At 51.2% G+C, this 5,829-nt stretch overlaps 1 long non-coding RNA gene across 1 annotated transcript; it reads left to right on the top strand.

Moving 5' to 3' along the window:
• Nucleotides 1-681: 681 nt before the first annotated feature.
• On the top strand, nucleotides 682-1,832 carry LOC127749836 (uncharacterized). Its single transcript, XR_008011379.1, has 2 exons — nucleotides 682-784; nucleotides 1,437-1,832. It is a non-coding gene; the product is annotated as an uncharacterized LOC127749836 (long non-coding RNA).
• The last annotated feature ends 3,997 nt before the right edge of the window (nucleotides 1,833-5,829 follow it).

Genomic DNA, 5,829 nt, shown 5'->3' with positions numbered 1-5,829 from the left:
AATGGAAAGGGTGGGGAGGAGGAAGAGAACCATTTGCAGGGAATTACTTTCCGCGCTTCTTATTGTTCCTTTGAAGGCGCGCATTGTCCCGGTGTTTGTGACACCCTCTCGCCTCTCGCCTGTCGCGGACGGGGCGCCACGGCAAAGGAAGGGCAGATCCAGAGCCTCGTAGCCTGGCCAGCACCCTTCAGCGCCTCCTAAAGGGACGGCTTTGACGTGCTCGCCGCACCGTGGCAGGGCCAGGCGTCGAGCTGCGCAGGGGCGGAGGGCGAGCAGCGAGGGGGTGTTCGCAAGGTGTTATTCACAAACATGTCTTGACAAACGTCTTCACACAAGGTCCGGCGCACTCATCGCGATCCGTTTCTGGCGTGTTTCGTCTTTTCTTTACGAAAACTAACATATTTGACTTTCATAATATATTATTGCAGTGTGTGCAAAGAGAGTTCCCGACGAAGCTTCGTCTAGACAACACGTGCTCTGATTAACATCTTCATTGGTTGGCTTTTGCGCACACGATTTCCACGTAAATATTGCCCATTAGGCGGCCAAAGCGGTAGTCTTTTTTATCAGACCATAAAATTTACTTCTGGCTCACGAGCATGCCGACGGCCCTAGCCACGCGCGCGGCTACTGCTAGCTGTGGGTATTTAAGGCCCGGACGTGGGCTTCGGAATCGTCAGCCTGCTCCTGATCTTCGACAGCCGTGCCGCACCCAGACCTGGTCACAAACATGAGACACCTTCTCGTGCTCCTCGCTTTCCTGTGCTTCATTGTCTGCGCCGCGGTAAGTCAACGGATCATACTGTTAAAAAATGTTCTCGTAAATTCATAACATTTGTGTTGTAATTTTTTTTTATTTTTTTTTTCTAAATGTATATTGTAAATTTGCGACAGCCTATAGAATTTTCCTTGCCGATCTATTCCAAGTCAATTTAAAAAGTGCTTGTAAATTCACAATTTTAAATTGTAATTTTACGACACACAACATATGAAAAATTCGACCGTAAACCTATACGACTGATTTTCAGATAGTGTGGAGAGGCAACAATAGTCTAATTGTGTGCTGCGATGCAACGTCGGGAGCAGATGTAGACAAACGTTTGATTCTTGGAAGGGAATAAGGAAATATACACCCAGAAAATCGTTTCCTTGAAAAAACATATGAAAATTTTGCTCATGTCCTATACAGAATTTTTTACGGTCTAACGACAAAATTTCCTAGGGTGAAAGACTTTTCTTCAAACTAGGGAAAATTTTCCCTTAGATAGAAAGGAAAAATTTTCTTTATGTTTATTTTAGGTCAATTTCGTTGATTCAAGTAGGCTGATTTCAAGGAAATTCCCTAGTTTCAAGGAAACCTCAGTCAGTACACCTTTAGCACACATTTGTGGGCGTGGACTTAGCTAGTTGCACAACGTGTTCTCCGCACTATCCAGGTGGGCGCGCCGTGTCTGACGGGCTGCTTCGGCGGCCGGGGCAACATGGTGCGCGTGCCTTCGGGCTCCTTCACCTCACGCGGCAGCGGCGCGCGCTCCCAGACCACCAGGGACAGCACCACCAGCTCCAAGAGGGGAAGCCCGAGCTCCTTTAGCGCCGCCAGTCGGAGCAGCAGCCGCGGCAGTCAACACGGCTAGTTAGTGCAGGGCCAGCACCACCAGCTCCATAAGAAGGGAAGCCCGAGCTCCTTTAGCGCAGCCAGTCGGAGCAGCAGGCGCGGCAGCCAAACACGGCTAGCAGTGCAGGGCCAAGGCCAACCGCTTCATTGAAATTTTTGTGCGAAAAAGAAAATTGAAAGAAAATTTTAAAAAAATAAGAAATTGCTATTTTCAAAATTTGAATTTGTTATTTAACGATATGAAATTTGCATAACCCTTACGGATATATTTCTGGTGCACCGCACGGATAAACCAAGCGTGCAACTGCAAGTTGAATTCTTGCAAGTATGTTCAACTCGGTAGTTAACTTGCAAGTAGTGTGCAGTTCAACACCTCCCTAGATTAGACGGTCACTGTGTAAGAAGTTCCCTACAGAAATGTTGCACACTTGCGAGTGTATTACTCCAATTACTTGCAGGTATTCAAAACTGACAGTCGCACACTCTCGAGTGTTGAACAGTTGCACCCTCAGTTTATCAGTGTGTGGCCTGCTCCGACAATACGGAACAGGAGGCCCCTAGGGCTCGGGCTCGGCGGGGCCCTGTCCCGGCCGCAGAAGCTCCTTGATGCATCTGTATTGTCTCCTCGGGGCGTCCTCGGGGCCCTCCTCCTCGTGGTGGTGCTGGTCAGTCATTGTCGCCTGCCCGCCTGCAGCCCCGGAGCAGCTTACCCGCTCGTCGTGCAGCAGCTGCAGCAGCATAGGGCCTGGAGCGGGGCTAGTCCTCGGGGGAAGGACAAACTAGGCCAAGCCGCGCCGTTGGTGGTGGTGGTGGTGGTCAGTCAGCAGTGCGCTACTACTAGTAGCTTGCAGCCCTCAGGGCTCCGCAGCCACTGCCCTGGGGCGGGCCACGGCTCCCGTCAGTGTCAGGAGGAGCCGGATAGGAGGCCCCCTTCTCCAGACAAGACCGCAGATGGCCTCGCCTGCCCGCGCCTTGAGCTGGACGCCCTGCCCCCCCTTCCCTCCCCTCCCCTCCCCTCCCATCCCGCTTCGTATCGGTCCGAGGGAGAGGAGCATCATGTCAGGCGGGAGGGGCAAGCCGCTCTGCGAGGGGGCCGGCCGGGCCGCCGCGTGGTGTTCTCTGAGCCGACTTGCATTACCAGCCTGCTGCCTGCTATCGCCCGCGCGCCAACTCCCTCTGCCTCCGTGTCATTACGCTGACGAAAAAAATCCCGTTCTTAGTCTCAAACTGTATTATTTGGGGGGTGAAACTTACGAAAAAAAATCAACGATTTCAATCCTGGAGTGTAGATTCACATCAGACAAGTTTTTTGGTCGTCGAAGATTTAGAATCGCAACTTTGCAAACATCCACTATGGAAAATTTTAAGAGCGCAAAATAAAGGGTGCAAAGTGGCGCCCCTCTTATTTTCCCTGTGGCGACGCGAGTATATGGTATGGTACGCGCTTCCGACTCCGCACACGGAAATAGGAATATGCATGACGCCTTTCGCAAGGGTTGGCAGCTGTAGTCCGTCCTATCCCGGAGTGACAGCAACAGCAGCGGCCACGGGCAGAGCTTGCGTATGGCGCTTCTGTGGGACAAAGGGGGTGTGGATCTCGGTGTGGTGGATTGATGGATGTGTGTGTGTGTGTGTGTGTGTGTGCGTGCGTGTGTGTGCGAGAGGTGTTTGCCATCTCGTCCCACCACCACCCTCCTGGATCAGCAGCGTGTAAGCGCCTGCGGCCGGCGCTCAGACCCGTCTGCGCCACGCTGGAGTGTGCCGGGTTGCCGATCCGCCTATCCGCAGGCGTTTGCGGCCGGACGGGATGGGCAGCGCAAAGTGTGTCGGTGAGGGAAAGAGTTTTCAAGTCGTGGCCGATTTCGATTTCCAAAACTGCAGAGTGGTACTAACTTACTTTTAAGTGTGATACATGCGAGGGGGAAATCACTTGCGAAATAGTTCTTACACCTCGTCGTGTCCGTGCAACAACATCCTATCTGTTTCGCTCAGCCGCAAGACCATCCTATCTGTTTCGCTCAGCCTCAAGACCATCCTATCTGTTTCGGTATGCCGCAAGACCATCCTATGTGCCTTTTTTGGGTGTTTTGAGTTGAAGATACCTTCTTATAGATTTTAACACGACGCGTCTTTTTCATTTTATAATTTTTCTTGTTAAAAATCGAGAAATGAGGCAATTTGAACAAAATGAAAGTATCCTAACTGCGGTCGGGTGGCGCGGGGCCGTGCAACAGTATCCTATCTCGAGGCTCGCCCGCTGCGCGTCCGGCGCGTCGCGGCAAAGAGTAGAACCGAGCGGAGACTTCAACTACTTTAACCATTTGTTTCGACTCGCCCTCGGAGTCCGTGTAGGCGTAGGGGACAGGTTCGGGGTTCGGGCTGGCCGGTGAGGAGGGACGTTAGTAATATAAAATGTCACGTTCAAGAGGTGTTGCCTACCTGGCTGCCTATCAGGCATTTGCTGAGGAATTCAGGCTCAAAATTTCGGCCGCAGCGTTTTGGGTGATATAACGATGCTCTCAGACTCTCGGTCGCAAGGTGGTCAGCCGCTACCGCTGCAATACCGGAGTCGGTCCCCCTTTCGTCTAAGTGTACAGTCAGACACGGTAGACACGAGTCACAAGTAGTGCTTTTTCTTTCTTTAATTATTGTGGTGGGTGGGTCAAAGAAAACCCCCTGCGTCGGGCTATCCCGCACTTCCGTGTACCTTACCTAGGATAACTGGAGAACGGATCATCGCTTTCGCATGGAACTTACATGGGCAAGTACAGAAATGTATGAGGAATATTACCAGCCCATTCTTTGGTTTGTAGATAGCCACTCTGATTTGTCATTTCGGTTCAAACTTTCAATCGCAGTTTTCTCGGAACGCGCGCCGAGCTAGATAGGATGGTCTTGCGGCATACCGAAACAGATAGGATGGTTTTGTGGCTGAGCGAAACAGATAGGATGGTCTTGCGGCTGAGCGAAACAGATAGGATGTTGTTGCACGGACACGACGACCTTCCCCCGAAATGGTCCGAAATAAGAGCGAAATAAAGGCGAAATAGACCCGAAATAGACGCGAAATAGTCGGTGAAATAGTCGGGAAATACCCCTGAAATACTCCGAAATACCGCGAAATACTCTGAAATAATCCGAAATAGGCGAGAAATAGCCGAAATGACAGGAGAAATAAGCGAAATGGCATGAGAAATACCATGAATTAGCCCGTACACTACGAACCCAAGTGATTTCCCCCTCGGATACATGTATGTTACTTCAGTTTTAAGTGTGATACTCGTGGTAATTCATTTATTATTGTTAGACTGTATCACACTTGAGCTTCCAAAACGCTTCTCAAGTTGCGGAGATTAAATACTTTGCATGCTGCAAAATGACATCGCAAAGGAATGCTTTATAGTTACGAAGCATCCAAATCCTGCACAATTTGCAGAGCACCTATGGAGAGCATCGCTTTGCAGGGATTTAAAAGTGCGTATGCTTATATTACTCCGAGTATTTAGTCATTACAATATTCGAGGCAATTTCCGGTAATTTCAGCGTTGGCGTGAAAAACACCCTCCGCCGCCACCGCCGTGCTGCCTGCCCTATGCTATATATGGAAGAGAGAGAGAAAAGGGGGGGGGGGCTTTTCTTTCTCGTAGAGCCAGTCTTTAGGAGACTGTCTAAAAATCACGGTATTTTCGTCAGGGCACCATCCAAATTGAGCTTGCGCAGCCGGGCCTGTGCGGAGCCGAGCCGGGGTTCGACGCAAGCAAGCAGCCCCCCCCCCCCCCCCCCCCCCCCTCTCTCTCTCCTCTCCTTTTTCCTTGCGGCGTCAGCCATTTGGCATCGGGAACACTCGGAGGAGCTGCTAACAAAAGGGAGGGTGTCTTGGCACGGCCCTCCCTCCGCCCCGCCTCACCACGCCCTGCTACGCCCCACCGCGCCCCGCCACGCCCCGCCACGCCCCGCCACGCCCCGCCACGCCCTGCCGGATATTCTCTCCAAACAGAAAACCCGTAAATAAGAAAATGAGCTGGAGGAAGAGAAAAGAGCATCGCTCGATACGCCCTTTTACGATGAAGTCGTGGCCACACACAAATAATTCGACGTAGCTTTTTGGAGGAATAGTCGTTTTAGACTTGCCTTTTTTTATGTTTGGTATCCAGTAGAGATATATGATGGCGTGTAAAAGATATGACTCACGCTGTTGTTTAGATACGGTGGAT

This window comes from Frankliniella occidentalis, unplaced genomic scaffold (assembly GCF_000697945.3).
Source record: "Frankliniella occidentalis isolate FOCC.00 unplaced genomic scaffold, Focc_3.1 Scaffold98, whole genome shotgun sequence".
Lineage (NCBI taxonomy): Eukaryota > Metazoa > Arthropoda > Insecta > Thysanoptera > Thripidae > Frankliniella > Frankliniella occidentalis.
This window is presented reverse-complemented; position numbering and strand designations above follow the sequence as displayed.